Source organism: Melitaea cinxia, chromosome 9, assembly GCF_905220565.1.
Source record: "Melitaea cinxia chromosome 9, ilMelCinx1.1, whole genome shotgun sequence".
NCBI lineage: Eukaryota > Metazoa > Arthropoda > Insecta > Lepidoptera > Nymphalidae > Melitaea > Melitaea cinxia.
Genome location: NC_059402.1, coordinates 8778393 through 8798913, shown reverse-complemented (window position 1 = coordinate 8798913; position 20521 = coordinate 8778393). Strand labels below are relative to the sequence as shown.

General features: G+C 35.5%; 1 long non-coding RNA gene across 1 annotated transcript in view; it reads right to left on the bottom strand.

Moving 5' to 3' along the window:
• Positions 1-461: 461 nt before the first annotated feature.
• LOC123656409 overlaps positions 462-20521 on the bottom strand; it is a 32824-nt gene continuing 12764 nt past the window's right edge. Inside the window, exon 2 of the long non-coding RNA XR_006743533.1 lies at positions 462-762. This is a non-coding gene — a long non-coding RNA (uncharacterized LOC123656409). The remainder of the gene's footprint in view (positions 763-20521) is intronic.

Sequence of the window (20521 nt, the reverse complement as noted above, 5' to 3'; positions counted from 1 at the left end):
GGTATAATTTTTTTATTCAATATAGCGACTGTATAAATTTCCGAACTTTTTAATATTTGCCTTCGTGGTATTGAAACGTAAAAACATACTTTTTGAGAGGTTAAAGTAAACATACACGTATGATGCTATGTGCATAGTGACTCGAATAGGCATTCGAAATAATCTTAATTAAAACTTTTTAACAATATCTTTAAGGTTAATAATAGTATGTGTTATTAATCTTAAAATATACCTTGCATATATACATTTATAGTTAGGTGTATAATTGTAGCTCATTTTCAATGCTGTAATTGTTATATTTTCAAATGGAAACATTTTTCATATAATTTTATAACTGAACTTAAATTCAAAAATAGTTGTCTAACTTTTTATAGCTTAATTAATTATTATTATTTTTAAACTTTTTATACTTTTTTTACCTTACTTATAAATAATTTGAGATCTGAAATAACTTAACATTATTTTTGTATTTGCATTTTATTTCAGAGTTGGAAGTAATTTAATCAGCGTCGATGTCCTCGGAAGACGTAAATACAAATGCCGTTTCCAGTTACCGGCTTCCTTGTGGGAGCTCCGAGAAGTATTGAAGAGTGTCCGCTGAATATCGTCGAGTAAAACAACCGGAGATGAGACTTGTGTGCAGGCTTCTATCTATATTTGTACTAATATTATTATAGTGTGGAGTGGAGTGGAGTGTGGATTATGCTCCAATCTTTATTCTGCATGAAGAAAGAGGCCTATGCCCAGCAGTGGGTTGTTACACTGAAAGCGTATGAAAATCCATTACATAAATCACATTCATAAAAGTTGTGTGTATTTTTATATAATCCGGCCTGAGTTTTTTCAGTTTTCTCCGCAAACATGCTACAATAACAGTCACTGTTTTCGTTTTTCTTATGTAATGTAAATATATAGACAAAATTAATAACTCAGTTACAACACTAATAAAACTATACCGCATAAATATATTTTATTTATTATATATATATTATTTATTATATATATATTTTATTATATTTTAAAATGTTTTTTATTATATGCATCGGTATGAAAGAGAAATGGTTTGAAAATAGTTAACAAATTATTCTAATGTATGTAACTGAGGTAGAGCACAGCAGAAAATTTCCTACTCAAAATATGGAGCAGCCCGACCGGGGTAGTACCTCAACCTTACAGAAGATCACAGCTAAATAACACTGTTTTCAAGTAGTGTTGTGTTTCTGTTGACGAGTAAGGTCACAGCTCCTGAGGGGATTGGGGATATTAGAGATATAGATTCGGCAACGCGCTTGCGATGCTTCTGTTGTTGCAGACGTCTATAAGCTGCGGTAATATCGCTTACTATGAGGTGAGCTGTACGCTTGTTTGCCGATCTAGTTCTATATGTGTATTATCCTCTTAAGAGCCGAAGCAACCCAGAGTATCATATAATTAATATGTAAGGTTTAGATGTTTGCCTCCCTTTTTAGAAAAAACCTCACAATTACTCCACATCAATTATATATCATTTTATAGATAATTGCATGTTCTACCGGCATCCACAAAAAAAAAATATTATTGATTTTTTTGTAAATCATTTAAATATTAAAATTATATATATGATGGCTTTAATTTGTAACAATGTCGCCATGATTGACGGTCAGTAAATTTTTGTTACAATTTCAACTCACGGGTGTATACTTTTTTAACCGACTTCAAAAAAAGAGGAGGTTACTCAATTCGACCGATATAATATATATTTTTTATGTATGTTCGGGGATAACTCCGTCATTTATGAACCGATTTTGATAATTCTTTTTTTTTGTTGGAAAGGAGATATCCCTTTTTTGGTACCATGATACGGAAACCAGGATCTGATGATGGGATCCCAGAGAAATCGAGAGAAACTCTTGAAAATCCGCATAAATTTTTACTGGGTGTGCCGATTTTAATGATTTTTAATTTAATCGGAAGCCGATGTTTATCATGTGATCACATTTAAATTTCATTGAGATCTGATTACAACTTTTGGAGTAATCTTTGATAATGCGTATTTGCTTGACTATTTTTTCGTCTACCTACGTTGTATTACTTGTCAATATAATTGAAGTCGGTTTTTCATCGTTTGCAACAATTATTTGTAATTTTGTAAAGTGAAAATTATTATAATTATTTAGTGCGAATTATTCACACGGATATAGCTAGTAGAACTTAATAATCTATTTATTGCTATTGGTTCCAAATAAAAACCTTTTTTAATTTTTGAATACCCAACGGTGACAGATTCTAATCCGAATGCTGCTAAAATGTGAAATAAATTTGTCTTTAAAAATATCTCGTTTTTTGGTGGTCTACAGTGAAATATATTATTGTAAAAATCTTCAAGTTTCGGCAACAATTCTAAAACAAATAATTAAATTGGATTACCCGCGGTGTAACAGCATGGCCGAAAAGATTTTAAAGATTCCTACCCTTCTCCTTTATAGGATGTTTTTCTCCAGCTGGCAAAACTTTGCGAAGTACCAATATAGCCAGTTACAGTTTAAAAAGGTCGGATAAGTTTTCTGTTACAGATAATTTAGATTTACATTCCCAACCATTCTTAACATTATGAGTTTCGAATATCATAATATTTCGCCACAGCGCCCGCCATTTTGTCATTACTGACAACTATTCCCGCGAAAATAATGGTCGTCATAATGCGAGTGTAACCATTGTCATTATTTTGCATAAAAACATTTCTGGTAAAAAAAAATCAGTTGCAGATGCAAAAATTCTCAACGGCTTTAGTGAAGTACGTTTATGTTTATTTAGTTAAAATGATAATGCCGGTCTTAAAATTATTTAGTTTTATGCATTAAAAGTTTTGTAAAGAGGTTTGTACAAACAAAGCGAAAAAAATACTCTAATTTTAAATTCGAACAGGTCTTAAATAGGACTCGGCTATTGTAATCTTCGTTTTATATCGAAACAAACTTTTATGACTAACGTCATAGGATATTGTGATGGTAACCAATGTAAGCGGCTATTGAAATACATTCGAATAGGGTTTATGCGTTAAACGAAACGAAACACGTGTATAACTGTACATGGTAATGTAGTATAGACTGACAATATCACATACACTTTATACGTGTGTGGATGTTTAATTCTGTACTACTTTAAATTAATAAGAAGATTCTTTATTGAATACCAATCTTTAATAAAATCGACCTTAGAAAAATATATCACACAAAAATATATTTTCTTCTATTATTTCCATAGAATAACTAAACATAAACTCGTATAATTTTCCTAATCTCAAAATCAGACACAAATTACGTATTCTCAGTAGTAGTTCACTCCGTTTTGTTTCATAAGTCATGTTGGGATTTGTAATTTAAAAAAAAAACAGACGGTATTCATCACCAAACGGAACAACTACGTAAGAAATTAGCGTCATTAATAAAAACGTCGTTCACAGCACACCTTTACATTTCGTAATGAAAGTAAAGGCGTCTTCGGGAAGCGAAAGTATTTGTTGTATTTGAAAATTAAAAGGAGGCAGTCTCCGGAGAGGTGGGGCACGGTGGGGGTAGAGCAGTGCAATCAGAGCTCGCCGATGGCAACCTTAAATACCAACCTTAATTGAACTGCTTCCGTATCTCGTAGCTACATAAATACTCTTTATGGAAAGGTTCCACAAAGAGGTATCCTTTTTACTCCGACTAATCCATATACGTATATAATTTCACACATTCACGAAAACAGAACTAAGATTTTTGACTTTCGAAGAGTAATTTTATTTACGTAGACTATTGTTTTCTATCTAGTTCTACAGATTCTACAAATTTACTTTTAATTGCATAAATCAACAGCCTGTAATATCCCACAGCTGGGCATAGGCCTCTTTCTCTATGTAAGCCATGTAGCAGAAGGATCAGAGCTTAATCCACCACGCTGCTCCAATGCGGGTTGGGGGATATGTTCCCTGAGTAACAATCGCTATCAGGTGTACACGATAACAACCGGAACCAGCGGCTTAACATGCTCTCCGAGGCACGGTGGGGAGACCCACAAGGACTGCACAAGCACCCAGACCACGGTAAACATCTGTATGGCTAATACAAATGTTTGTCATGATCGAGGCCGCAACCTCCAACGCAACAGCCACAAACCAGTGCTGTGACCGTTGCGCCAACGTGTCGTTTGATTGCATAAAATCTTCTCATCTTTCCATTAAATATCATAAAAAAGGTTTGAACGTTACGTTGTTCATTAAAAGTAGGGTGTCTTTTAATGAAAAGAATATATTCTATTGTCTAGTTTTTAAACAAAAACGATGTTTAAGTTATTACTTTTATTTTGTAGTACTTAATACATCTAATGGTTTTGTCAATAGAGACTGTCTCTAGTTTAAAATGTTAAAATCAAAAATAACTTTATTCAAATAGGCTCCAAGAGCACTTTCGAATCGTCATTTTACAAATTAAAACTTAAAAAAAATTAAATATTATTTTTGTAAAAGTATATATATATTTGTTTGAAGGGGAAGTTTGAAAGTAGCACCTGTGACAGAGAAAATAAGGAGCAATAGGTTAGCGTGGTATGGGCATGTAATGAGGAGGGATGACCGCTATGTCGGTAAAAGAATGTTAGGGATGAATGTCGAAGGACGAAGAGCGATCGGCAGACCGAAAAAGCGATGGATGGATTGTGTGAGTGAGGATATGAGAAAGAAAGGAGTAAGCACTGAAGTGACGAATAATAGAGAGGAATGGAAGAGGAAAACATGTTGTGCCGACCCTACATAAGTGGGATAAGGGCAGGAAGATGATGATGATGATGATGAAAAGTATATATATATATAATATTCACGTAGTTTTACCCACATTTCAAAGCAAATTAGAACTATGCAATGCAAGGAAAACTGAATTATATCTGATTGAATACTGTCTACAAATTTAAGGTCAAATACGCAGTACGTCGATTTATTTTTTTAAGGTATGTCGAAATGTCAATGCCGAGTAATTTCTGTTTTGCATTTTATAATTTGTAATGAAAAATCTATGTCATTTTGTTTAATAATTTACGATTTTCATAAAACTATTTTTAGCAATTTGATATATAAATATATATTCTGATAACAAAAATACTTAAATTAAAATGTGACCGCATCTTCTTGAAGACAACTGGAAATGAGATCACAGTTCGGGTCCATTTTTTTTTCCTCTTTTTTTTTTCTAGTACCTTCTTTTGTGAAAAAAAAAACTATTATAAGGAGCCCTTTATCAACGCATCTAATTCGTATCCAAGTATATTTAAAAAAGAGTTCACATTTTTTTATTACAATGTCGGCAAGATAGACAAATGTTATTCATAAACATAAATTTAAACATTTAAATATCTAGTTAACATGAAACAAAGACGCATCGCAAAATGAAACTTCGTTAAAATACAAAAGAAATCTATCGAATCTACAGTTCACAGTATTGTAAGAGTAAGTAAGTATTTTATTAGAGAACACAAAGCGAGATGAAAATTTGAATATGTACAAAGCTCGAACGGGTGTCGTGCGTTGAGAGATGTTCGCGGAAGCTTAAAATAATATTTTGGAGCATCGCAGTGGCCCGGCTCGTGAACTCAGGAAATGAGGCTCTCTGTCCCGTCGGGAAATTGTTCCTCCGAATCATAACGCCGAGTAAATCTTCTCGCTCTGAGAGACTTTAAAAACGATGGCTCTGATTTATCTATATAAGTGTATTACAAGAAATTTGTTGACGCAAATCTCCCCATTGAAGTGGCGAAATGAAATCCGTTTATTTGCGGTTACGTTTACAGAACAATCTTTTAGAGAAAATTAATTTCCTTTATATGTTATTTACTGATTTGAAATAGTAAGACACGTAATTGAAGATTAAGTAAAATAAAAGTAATAGCTTATACCGACTTATAATTCAAAAGAAAACAATATAGGTACTAAATTAAATAATATATTTATAGTACTACTTAAATGAAATATTCTCCAAAAAAAAAACAACAATAGTAAACCTGACAATAACCAAATTTTCAATTTCCCATACGCATCGTTCGCGAAAAGAACAAAAAGAAAACAAAACTCATAAATCAAGTGGTTAGTAATCGCTATCCGAACGGGAACCAATGATCACACCATTTCCCAAAAGGTCCGAGCTGGGGTCGATATATCCGCCAAGCGCATCCGATTGAATTAATCTGGGAAGCGGTCGGTACATGAGATAAACATTTACATATTGTGTATCAGCGAGCACTAGCAGGTATCGATTCTGCCGATCCGATTTACTCTATCGCTTCGAAGAAAGGATTACGCCGTGGAATTTGAACGACGATGGACATGAAAAATGTATGCTTTAAAACTAACTCGGCTTTTGCATCTTGATACAAAATACTCCAATTTATGCATATATGCAATAAACATTGTAATATAAACTATATGTACATACATTTGCTTACACTTACATAAAATAATATCGTTATAATTCTTATAAGTTTAAACTCTGATTTGTTCCTATTATAATTCGGCATAAAATATAAATATTCAGGTAAGGAAAGTTACAGTACGCTACCGTAACGTGAAAAGTTGAAATCAAGTTTTGAAATACCGTTGTTTTGAACTAAACTTAGTTTCGAACAAGGATAACGTTACATTAAATTTAAGATAGCAGTTTTGTATAAAGGAATCGAACCATTTAGATTTACAGCGAAGCTATTTATAGATGTTTCAATGAGCAAGGAAGTGACGAGATGACATGCGGCGGCAGCACAAAGTAGCAATTGAGGCCGGCAAATAACAGGCAACGCTGACGTGCACTCGATCCACGCGAACATAAATAATATGTAATACGTGACACCAAACATCAGCTTAGTATTCGAAATTGCTCATTGTATTACATAAGACAGTAAATAAAACAATTATCAAGAAAAATCTGCGGTTAGTTCACCAGTAATATACTTTATATATACTACATGATTATGTCAATGATTCAGCGTGTTTAATGTATGGGGATGATATTGATATTTAGGCTCTAAAGCACATCACATGGTATAAACTACGTACATAAATCAAAGCCAATCTCTGAGAAAAGATATACGGACTAAGTAATTTGAATTTCTTATTTATTCCCTTAGTGCAGTTGCAGACGGTTCTTTCTACGCTTTTAAGGGCACGAACGAACAAGTGTGTTCACATGACCAGATGGCCAGCGATGAATGAATCGTTAACAGACCACTGTCGGATACTCACAAAAATAATGCGCTGAGCTTTATCAAGATGCAATTGAAAACATAAATTTTATGACAGCTGTTTGGAAACTTGTACTTGAGCGTTACAAATTGTAAGAAAAACTAAAGATGTTTGATTGTTACTTTTTCTTTTAATTTAAGTCTGAAAACGTTGGTTTTAATAATTACGTTTAATTATAATTAATATGTGCAACAAAGGATTGCAAATTGGAATTGCTCGTGCGATAAAGTAGGTATACTAGCTATGAAAAACTGCGCCCGTAATAAGGAAATCCTTATTATTGGTGTAGTTATTTATCAGATCGGACGAGCATTTATAGTACAAGATAATTATCTTAATCTTTTTGATGGATCGGATTCTACAATACGGCCAATTCCCGCAGAATTAACTGATACTTAGACAGTATAGTATCCTTGATCTGTAAAACTAATAGCCATATTTTTTGTGTCTCAATCGCGTAGGACGAATAGTTATTTCGTTCAACAGCCGGGATGCGCCTAATTCTAGCCAATAAACGCCCCCGACATATCGACTTTATAGGACTGTCCTATTAATACTTTTATGATTAAACTCGTAAAGAACAAAATTGCTTGCGTTAAATATTCTACAAATTACGACTGGACAAATATTACTTCAGCGCGAGTTGTATAATTAATATTTTAGTTTGGCATGTATAAATGCTAAAACGAATTTTTTACATACATATATGGTTAGTGTTGGTATTTTTCTCTTTATAGTAATTTTGATTGAACAAATTGTTAAAAAAAACATAATCGGCGTAATAATGTAATGCAAAATTATAATATAGAACTATCGTTTGAAATTTTTTTTTTACTTTCGGAAAAGGTTTCGTTACGAGTTCGTTGTAAACAGTTAATTTGTAGTCTTTGCAGTATGGTATATAGTTTTATCTTTTACTTTTTGAAGTTTTAAACACAAAAGCCATTTCACTAGTATTTCGCCATAGCATTTTGCATGGAATAAAGAAGCAATTTTGTTTTCTTTTACCGTTTTTTCATTTTTTCCAGAACGTGAAATTTCGATTATATTAAGGCTATTCTATGACGTCTTACTTACATAATTATTCCAAAGGAAAAATATTTTGTGTTTATTAAAATAATAAATATTTTGCTATGGGCTACATTGTGTATGCGGAACTACTAATACGAGTACAATTCATAATGTAAATGTATGCCTGTAACGAGCAGCTTGCACTTTGGACGGTGCAATGCAACAATTACGCACTAAAACCAAAGTACATTTTCACGCCCGATCGTAATGACGGCATCTCGGAACGACGTGACCTCAGCCGCCCTCGATGATTCACCGGCGCCGAGCATTCCTCCCAACCGCATAGGTAATAGGAAATGCCACATCGCCATAAATTTACAAACGCTATGCTAATAACTGATCCTGCAATATTCTATGGACGTGTAATTTACGCCTAATTGCAACATGGGTTTGAAGTTTTTTGTTGTATCCCCGCGGCTATGACCTCAATTTTCCAAACAATTACCTGCATATAAATACGACTCTAGTAGCAGAAGATGATAAAGCTTACTTTAACAATAATTTGATTTGTGTTTTTTACCTTATTCTTAACCGACGTTAAAAAAGGAAGGGGTTTTCAATTCGACTGTATTATTTATGTGTTATAGTTATATACCTCATAACTTTTTACTATGTGTACCGATTTCGATGATTCTTTTTTTAAGTCTAAAACTGGGGATTGTCGTGTGGTCCCATTTAAATTTGATCGAGATCTGATGAGTATTTTTTGAGTTATCGCTAATAATGCGTATTTGGTTGACGATTTTTTCGTCGACCTTAGTTGTATTTTATACCTCGTAACTTTTTACTGGGTGGAGCGATTTTGATAAACCACATTTATGTACACAATTGAGCGTCTCTCCTTTGTAAATTAAAAGCAGTGTTTAACTTCACTAACTTTCTATTTCTTCAAGTAAATATCTGGTAGGGCTAGGCCAGTTTTGACAGAAGAGTTTCTGTCAAATTTTGGTTTTTGCAGGTGTTATAGTAAGTCTTAAGCCATTAAGTCTTAAGAGGCGTAAACGCGTGAAATTTGTATATATATGCATAAAAGTATACTAAACTTAATGTACACCTCGACAGTTCTCATAATTGTAAGAGTTGTTTGTCACATGCAAAGTCAGCATTAGTAGAAGTTTTAATGTTACACTTAAGTAAACTTAGTTTTCACAATAAATAAAACTACTAATTTATTAATCATTCAAAGCAAGGAACGAAGTTTTGAAGGTTGAGGTGTTTCGGTTTTCTACTAATCGGCACGCATTCACAACTTTCGAATGCATAAATTCTAAGTCTGTGCTTCTATCACTATACAGTGCTATAAATGACTATCGCATCGAGGAAAATAAGATATATGTTTAGGTACAACGAATTCTTAAGCAGCAAACCGCATTGGAAATAATACAGATGTTCCGCCTAATTAATCATGTGGACGATAGCCCGTATTGGAACCTATCACGAACAGTTTCATTACCGTTCCTCTTGCTGATTCATTAAACACTTTTGTAGATTAATAAACATTAGCTGAAGAAAACAATAGAGATATTATCTTGATTTCAATTATTTCACGTTAATCTTTGAAACGAATCTTTATCAATTAATACTGGTCGACTAAGTTATTCAAGCATTACTAAAATCTTATTCAAGCATGTTTTATTATTCGATAGTTATTTATAATGAATTACATAAAATCTTCAAATAACAATAGGTCTAACGTGAAAACTTAAATCGTTAAACTAAAAACGATAAAACGGAATCGACTGTCTACATGAAGATTTATAAGGAAATAAATAACTGCAATCGTGCTCGAAAATTATCATTACAAATGGGTCTTGCAATTCAACGACAAGAATTTATCCGCTGACATTTTAATTTACATCGGCGGCAAAGTTCTTAATTAGTGGAGAGTTTTGTAGGGGTGCGCTACGTGCGGCTCGAGCGAAGACCACACGCGACTGGTGACAGTGCACTTTTGTAAAAACAATATTCTTTTGCAATGTACTATTACGTGCTGTGTTAAAATAAAAAGCACATTTGATATTATTTAATAAAGGATACACGCGTTAGACTAGGTGCAAGCCTTTGATTTTTATTTTTAAATAAAAAGAGCATTACACAAACATAAAATTTAAATTACATTAGGGGAAAACAAACAGGTAATTTTAATGTATAAAAAATTGCAATTACTTTTTTCTATAAAGAAACGCGGCAGATAAATGTACGACACGTTCTTAACATTCACATAATTTAATCGGTATCATTTATAAAACGTGTATAACATGATAAGATTATGTTATTTTTCACAAAACGTGTCTGAACATGATTATTGGCTTATATTCGACCATCCAATGTGTTTGCTGAACCGCTGCACATTAACCTTAATGTGTATATGTATTTATTTATTTAACAATTTTTTATACGTACAAGATTATACACAATATTTTGTCATGGAGACTCACGTATAATGGGTGTGCTTATCCCTGTGAGAGATTTCTTCCAGCACACCCAAAAAGGAACGATTACAGACAGAAATTAAAGTAGGTAGACAGACGTACAAAAGAAAATATTAAATAATTGATATATATATACACACATATACGCGCGCACACACACACATACATATATATACACACATACACACACACACATACAGACACATATGGACATGCACACGCGCAAACATATACTCACACAGTCCATATACATATATACTCATACAAAAAATACATATAGCTGACACACAAAATAATAATATTCAAATATAAATATATTATACCCACATAGTTAAAATTATGATAAGGAAAGATAATGCTCTTTTAATTTTTTCTTAAATGTATATATAGACGTGCAAGTGCGAATTGATGACGGCAATGAATTCCACAGCCTAGCTGCGTGGACAGTATAGGAATTAGTATAGAAACCAGAAGAGTGTGAAGGAATACGCAACAGTAGTTGTACGTTGGATCGGCACGAGGAACCAGGAGGATGTAAAAATTCAAAACGCTCGCGAAGGTAATTAGGTGACAAGGGATTAAATAAAATGTTATAAAGGAGACAAAGAATATGAGTATTCCTGCGAAGCCTAATGGGAAGCCATTTGAGCTCACTTCGAAACTTAGAGACGTGGTCAAACTTACGAAGTCCAAAAATAAAACGAATGCATGAGTTCTGTAGTCTCTCTAGTTTATTGAGTTGTTCTTCAGTAGCATCTAGATAACAAGCATCAGCATAGTCAAGGAGAGGAAGTAAAAGTGATTGAACAAGAATAGTTTTAGTTTTAATGGGAAGAAAGTATTGGAGATTTTTTAGTGAATGAAATGAATAATGTACTTTTTTAGATATTTCACTGATATGTTTGGACCAAGACAAGTCGCGACTAAAATGAAGACCTAGATTTTTCGCCGTATCGACATAATTAATAGGTACGCCATTGTACGTCACAGTAGGAACATTATAAGTGGATAGGCAAGAGTGCATATAACGGCTACCAACAATCAGTGCCTGTGATTTTTCGGGGTTGACGACAAGACCAAAACACTCAGCCCAGTAGCTAATACGATTAAGGTCTTCATTAATATGATGTATCATGTGTTGTCGTTTAAGACATTACATAGCTCTCAGTTGCCTGGCAATATTTACACCATAAGATCGAGTGGAGATTAAGTGAGCTGCAGTCAAATATACACATCATGCCAGTAAGTCTACTACCTACTGTATTACACATTAGTGTGTACTTATATTGGATGAACATTAACAAAACCTTTATGTTTATCGCGATGGGAATTTCTCTTACGGAGAAATAATGGTGTGACTCATATCGAAGTTACTTAACTAGCAAATATTATTTATACAATAATATCGCTTTTATCGTTATCGATTATGTTGATTCACATTGTGTACAAAATTATTCATATGTTTAAACAATAGTATTCATTCTTGTAGATCGATACAATTCTGCAATCACTCTGCAAAAACGAGAGCTCAGGGATCCAAATGCCGACTGAAACTTCATTCGACTGCGTACAATTAACAGTACCTGAGTGACCGAGCTTAGCTCGGTATTTTTAGTAAATCTTGTTATTTTGGAAATCATATTTAAATACGAATTACATATTAATAAAATATGAATAATATTTTCCGACTTTACCGACATAATAATAAAAAATATGAACTGGTTATTTAAATAAACAATCATGAGTGCAATTTTGCAAAAAGGAAAAAAAAATCGAACTGGAGACATAGGTATTTGAACTATGGTCTTCTCGGTCGCTCCCGGCCGGCCGATTTCCCACCTGAGCTATTACAATTTTATTGACGATTGCGAAATTTACTTTCGTATTCTAACGATATTGAAGCCATTTTTTCATTGCTTAAAAAACAGGGATAAAACGACATTTTCTAAAAATGAATCCTAGCTATATCGATTTATTACTCCCGAAATTCCCTGCATACTAAATTTCATGAAAATCGTTGAAGCCGTTTCCAAGATTTAGATTATATATATGTATACAAGAATTGCTCGTTTAATAGTATTAGATAAAGTTCTTGTCAGATGTCAAAATGTGAAATGATGTGAAAAATTGATAGTTTGAACCTTTGATTACTTGTTAAGTTCAAAAAGTACAAAATCAGTAGATATATTTGCGATGTTATCAAATTGGGTGCAATTGGTATCAATTGTGCTGTGTGGTTACGGCACTAAAGAATTTAGCCACCCCATCTCTTCCCGTGGGTGTCGTAAGAGGCGACTAAGGGATAGCACAGTTCCACTACCACCTTGGAACTTAAAAGGCCGACCGATGGCGGGATAGCCATCCAACTGCTGGCTTTTTAAATGCACAGACCGAGGACGGGCAGCAGCGTCTTCGGTGCGACAAAGTCAGCCCTGCGGTCACCAACCCGCCTGCCCAGCGTGGTGACTATGGGCAAAAACCCCCATGAGTTCGAACTTAAAAATAAGGCCCTCAGTTCCCGGCAGCCCCACTATTCCCGGCTACGGCAGCGGCCGTGGTAACGGTGGGGTAGAGGGTGCCAAGAATCACCGGGGTACGGGAGGCTGCCATAGAAAAATATTCCTGGCTACGTATAATGGACGCACGCTACGGTTGGACCATCACCTCACCGAACTTGAGGTAGAACTTAGTCACATTAAGTGGAGCATACTGGGGTTGTCTGAAGTCCGAAGAGAGGGAGAGGACACGATGATCCTGGACTCCGGGCACTTGGTCTACTTCCGTGAAGGTGATGGGCTTTCCCAAGGTGGCGTCGGTTTTCTGGTTCACAAGACTCTCACTAACAACGTTGTGGAAGTCAGTAGTGTGTCGACCCGGGTAGCGTACCTTGTACTTAAGCTCACCGACAGGTACACCACTCCCTGAAAGTGATACAGGTATATGCGCCGACCTCGGCACACTCTGACGATGAAGTCGAAGCCTTGTATGAAGATATTACAAGGGCCATACATGGCACTACTTCGACCTTCTACAGCGTTGTTATGGGAGATTTCAACGCTAAAGTGGGAGTACAAGGCCGCGACGGATCGAGCATCGGACCACACGGATTGGGGCACAGGAATCACAGGGGGCAGACGCTTGTCAACTTCCTCGAATCGGAGGGGCTCTTCTTGATGAACTCATTTTTTGAGAAGAAGCCCCAAAGGAGGTGGACATGGCAAAGCCCCGATACTGTGACGAGGAACGAGATAGATTTCATCATAGCGGATAAAAGGCATATATTCAGAGATGTCTCAGTGGTTAACAGGTTTAACACCGGCAGCGACCACCGGCTAGTACGGGGCACTCTGAATATATGTCTCCGAAAGGAGCGGACCCGCTTGATGAAATCTACTCTCCGACCTACGCTGCCCCAAATACTATGTGGCTCCGAGCAGTTTCAGTTGGAACTCCAAAACCGATTCGATTCGCTGGAAACTACTAGCGACGTGGACGAGATAACCGACAACGTGGTGAAGACGGTGTGTACACTGGGTCGCAGGCACTTTCCACCAACAAAGCCAACGAAGCAGTCCAAACTTTCTCCCGAAGCCTTGGATCTGATGCGGCAGAGGCGCGAGTTGCCGGCTGCTTCGCCAGAACAGAGGGCTCTTTCCAAGAGGGTACGGAAAATTATTCGCCGAGACCTCCGCTGCTCAAATACGAGAGAGATTGCTACTCTGATTGAGCAGAATAGGGGGTCCAAAGTTTTCCAAAGACCATTGGGGAGAAGCCTTCTTGCGAAGCTTAAAACAGCAGATGGCAGAACCGTCTGCTCTCGCCCTCAGGTCCGAGAAGAGGTTGAGAATTTTTATGGACAGCTGTACTCGTCGAGCGCACGCAAGCCTGCGACTTGGGACACCGAAGATCCACGGGCACCATTGTTGCGCCATTATTCGGAGTGTATCTCGGACTTCGAAGAGGATGAGATTGGTGCAGCGCTCGGGCAGCTTAAAAACGGAAGGGCCCCGGGGGATGACGGAGTTACCACTGAACTCCTTAAAGCCGCAGGGCGACCTGTCCTGAAAGCCTTGGCAAGACTATTTAACGCCGTCATCCACCGAGGTACCACGCCGGAGGCGTGGTCCAGGAGTGTGGTGGTGCTGTTCTTTAAGAGAGGCGATAAGGCTCTGTTAAAGAATTACAGACCGATCTCACTTCTGAGCCACGTCTATAAGCTGTTTTCGAGGGTTGTTACGAATCGTCTCGCCAGAAGACTCGACGAATTCCAACCACCAGAGCAGGCTGGGTTTCGAAATGGCTACAGCACCGTGGACCACATCCATACTGTTCGGCAGATTATCCAAAAGACGGAAGAATATAATCAACCGCTGTGTATGGCATTTGTGGACTACGAGAAAGCCTTCGACTCCGTCGAGACCTGGGCTGTCCTGGACTCTCTGCAGAGATGTCATATCGACTGGCGATATATCGAGGTACTAAAATCTATGTACGACGCGGCGACGATGACCGTTCATGTCAATGACCAAAGAACAAGACCTATTTCCCTCCGGCGCGGGGTAAGACAGGGGGATGTAATATCACCGAAACTGTTTACCACTGCGCTAGAGGATGTTTTTAAGACCTTGGATTGGGGGGAACGGGGCATCAACGTCAACGGTGAATTCATCTCTCACCTTCGTTTCGCCGACGATATTGTCATCTTTGCGGAGACGCTGGATGAGTTAGGCCAAATGCCTGCCGGCCTAAACGAGTCCTCCCGACGTGTCGGTCTCTGTATGAACTTGGATAAGACGAAAGTTATGTTTAACAACCAAGTCATACCGATACCGGTATCGGTCGATGGTACCCTTCTCGAAGTTGTTCAGGATTATATTTACCTAGGCCATACTATCCAACTAGGCCGCAACAACTTCGAGAAGGAGGCCGATAGGAGGATTCGGTTGGGCTGGGCGGCGTTTGGCAGACTCCGTCGAGTCTTCACTTCGAAGATTCCGCAATGCTTGAAGACAAAAGTTTTCGAGCAATGCGTCCTGCCTGTGTTAACATACGGAGCCGAGACGTGGACACTGACCAAGGGACTGGTCCACAAGTTTAAAGTCGCTCAACGTGCAATGGAACGGGCTATGCTTGGGGTCTCTCTCAAAGACAGGATTAGAAATGAGACTATCCGCGAGAGAACGAAAGTAACCGACATAGCCCACAGAATTAGCAAGTTGAAGTGGCAGTGGGCTGGTCATCTGTGTCGCAGGACCGATGGCCGTTGGAGTAGACGGGTCCTAGAGTGGAGACCGCGTCTTGGCAAACGCAGTGTGGGACGTCCTCCGGCCCGTTGGACCGACGATCTACGTAAGATTGCCGGTGTAGGCTGGATGAGGATTGCGGAAGACCGGGATGTGTGGCGCGAACTTGGGGAGGCCTATGTCCAGCAGTGGACTGCGATAGGCTGAAGTGAGTGATCAAATTGGGTATCGGCGTTTCGTGAACAATAATGGAATTAATACTCAATAGTTTGCACTTGTACCCAACTATGAGTTCATCAAATTAATTCTTATGTGTGTGGGTGAGCACCTAAAACCATTTATGTTAGTACATCGGTCGTCCTAAGCTGGTCCGTGATTGGCTTTCTGTCATGATAATGCGGGCGGGAGCCGCCAACGTTATGAACCCTCTGATTTAATTGAAGATTCCACTATCGACGTCTACTTTATACTGACACCATCGTATTGCATTGTCAGTGTTTCTTTACGAGCACTCGATTAATTATATTTTAATACTTATAATCGATACTTTCGCAATGTTGTAACAACATAAATCTTAAAACAATATTACGAAGGTATCGATTTCCATAATACATTTTGTAACAACTACATTTATAATAGTTATATTGACACTAAACATTTTATCTGAACAAACAAAGTCGCTGATTTGTTATTTTTAGACAACAATGTTGTGTGTCTGTGTTTTAAACAATTATTACTTACAAAATAACGTATTATGTAGCTCGGGAATATGGAGAAGTCTAGTACGTACCTGGAAACATAACAAAATTACGTTTAATTACAGTAAAACATTGCCACCTACATAGTTCTGTAACGCTATCGCTTAATTTAAATACGTAATATGGAGCTGCTGTATGTATGACATTAGATGGTTTATTTAGTTTACAAAGTTTAAAAAATAAACTGTCGAAAAATTCTATTTTGGAATCATGAATTCTTAATAAACAATTCATTTTTAATGTAAAAGATAGTGTATTAAGAATCACGACACATGCAGGTTATTTCTAGTTGTTCTTCCTTACCAATGATGAGGTGAATTTTAAACTCAGCTTTTCATTTAACCTTCTGGTCGTGGGAAAAATGTTTTGTGCCAATTTATATGTTTAATTATTATTCGGCTACTTATAGTTAATGATGATTTTACTATGTAAAATGAATAATTTTATATATTTTAATATTTACCTATATATTAATGTGTCGCTAATGAAGCTGTAATTTATGAATATTGCGGATGCTGTAACATTGACAGACTTGAGGAAGTCAGGAAGTACTTATGTGTTGTAAGCGTGTGGGTATTATTATAACGAAGCGTGCGATGGTATATAAGTTAACACTGGAGGCACCTGCAGGCGATGTCTAATGGACTCAATTATCGACGCCGCGGATTGGACCATTAGCTCCCCGCCTCTCGAGGTGCACGTCACCTTTCAAAAGACTCACAAAGCCTTTTGAAATTGGCTACGACGCAAGGTGTCTTTAGTTAAAATGAATACCCTAACGCCAAATCATTAGACAGTAAAAATCTTCATTAGACAAAAAAATGGAACTTCCTTAACTATTGTTGTATTCTTTAAAGATTTAAAATCCCAATTCAAGCCAGGCATTTAAAAAAAAAAAAACAATAAAGGACCGACAGACTAGCTAATCTAACTTGAAGGTACCAAGCTTGTTGCATTGTTATGAATATATTTGTTATAGAAAGAACAACATCTACCTATTTATTGAAATCCTTTTATTTTACGAATATTCAGTAAGCAGCTTAATATATTTTTTTATGCTTTCAAAGTAATTAATTTTTATTTTTCATTTTATTACCGGATATCTACCATATCTATTATCTTACAATACCATAATCCTAAATTTTTCAGCTTACAGTGCTTGCAAGCTTGTTAAAGTCAAGTACAATTTTCAGTTTCTTATACCTTTAGATGCTAAAATTGGCACTAGGTAGACCTATCAGAAAAATATGGTCACAAAAGCTAAAACTACGAATTTTTACGGCATCAACATGTAATTACTTGATACCAAAAATTTATAATAAACTGCCAGTAAATTTTCGAAACATGTTAAGTAACGGTCAAATACAAATTAAAACAATATTATACCCAAAACATTAATAAGTTTAAACAAACGTAATTATTATTACTAATGGTTTCTCTTGTCTTGTTCTAAAATTAAATGATTTTATTTTTCTATTAATTATGTTAAATTAAAAAAAAATAACATAAACAAATCTGAATTTTATTAAAGTACTGCAGGTTTTATAGGAGTACGTGTAACTAATAAAAAAAAGTTATATTTTGCTCACCACATAATTATTATTCTAATTAATATGCGGAAGTAAATTTACTGTATACATCAAAGATTTGTTTGTGAACGTGTTGATCGAGCGGGATAAAGGCAACTTCCCGTATTTTTAACCGACTTCCAAAAAAGGAGGAGGTTCTCAATTCGACTGTATTTTTTAAAATGAATATTACCTCAGAACATTTGACTGGGTGGACCGATTTCGATGATTTTTGTAACAGTCGAAAGGTGGTGCGTGTCATGTAGTCCCATTTATAATAAATTGTGATCTAACAAGTACTGTTCGAGTTATATCATAAATGCGTATTTACTTGACTGTTCGTCGACTCACGTTGTATTGTACCTTATAACTTCTCACTAGGTGTACCGATTTTGATGGTTCTTGTTTTAATCGATGCTGATGCTTGTATTGCGGAACCAACCATTTAAATTGATCGAGATCTAATAACTACTTTTCGAGTAATCTTTGATAACGCGTATTTACTTAACTATTTTTCGTCTACCGTCTACGTTGTTACTTGTTGATGTAATTAAAGTCGGTTTTTTTCCGTTTGCGAGGAAACACAATTATGCATATACGCATTACGCTTGGATCGCTCAAATGTTTGTTATTTACCGTATAAAATGCATTTGTTGTTGTTTGTTTATGTTTTAATTTCCTTTACTTAATACTACGTTTTTGTCTGTTAATCATTGTGTCTTGTAGTTTGGAGTACACAGAAATCCTTTAATATTCTTTATTGTATGTTTTTTGAATGAATCTCGAATAAAAACATGTCAATTGTGTTTTCCTATAGGGTACCTATACCTCTTATAAACAGATGACACGTATTATATAGCACGCAATACATCACTGTAGTAAAATGTCTTACAAAGTTGTTAAAACTCTATTTTTCTCCTACTTTGAACAACGATAACAGTAATTTGTTTCATATAATCTAACTATTTATTATATGCCGTTTACCGTTGCTAACTAAATTTGTATATGAATAACAGTACAACATTTTTAAATGCAATAAAGAACACTTACACTTTAGACCAGAATGATGAACCTGGGTTGTCTGGAAGAAATGGCTAATTAGGCATAAGTCCGCCCATTGTACTTCACTGTTTGTAACTATCTTTTTGCTTTGTTTGTAATATATTTGTGGTGAACAATAAAGTATAAAATTAATAAATAAAATAATTAGACCAAAATGAACTTGACAATGAATAACGCAATCGATTAATTGTATTTACATACATGATCCTATTTAGCAAGAAACTGATTAATAAATGTAAGCTTACTACTTAAAGTTAATAATTAGACAATGAATTTTCATTTTCTAATTACTTTTGTGTAACTAATATAATTTTTGTTTTTGCATTCAATTGATATTAATGTTTAGATCAAGGACATTAGACTATTACAAAATCATTCATAAAACAGAATACCAAATCTAGAATTATTCAAACCTGTCTGTTTCTGTTTCTGTTTACTTTAATAAATGAATACCGATGATTATTTATCAAACATTTAGATAATATATAAATAAAATAATATACGTAGGTATAGTATTTTATTATTATCTATACTAATATTATAAATATAAGAGTGTTTGTTTTTTCGTTTGTTTGCTAGAACGCGCTAATCTCAGGAACTACTGGTCCGATTTGAAAAATTCTTTCAGTGTTAGATAGCCTATTTATTGAAAAAGGCTATAGGGTATATAATATTTTAGTGCCTCTTTTTTTTCTTAAATTAACGTGGGTGAAACCGCGGGGCACATCTAGTTCTAATAAAAAGCAAATGAAAATTTCTTTATCTTTTGAGAAACTACGATACTACATACACGTACATATACAGATGTCAGATTTATAAAACGAAGCTCCGATGTCTGTGATAATGGAACTAACTTTACTTTTATACTAAATTTGTCCTCAGTATTATAATTATTAACGCTACCCATTCTGACAATTACGAAAATAGATGTACCACGTTTATTCGGCTATAATTCGTGGCATTTCTAATCAAAGCCCAGTACGGGTAAGAATGCAAGTAACGTTTTGTAAAAAAAGTATCGAAATTTTTCATATCAATTTTCTTTGTAACCAAGTACGATACATATGACTGTTGTGACGACTTGATTTATAGCGTTGATAAGAAGCTGAGTTATCTCGATGATATCATTATTGTAATAATATCTTAT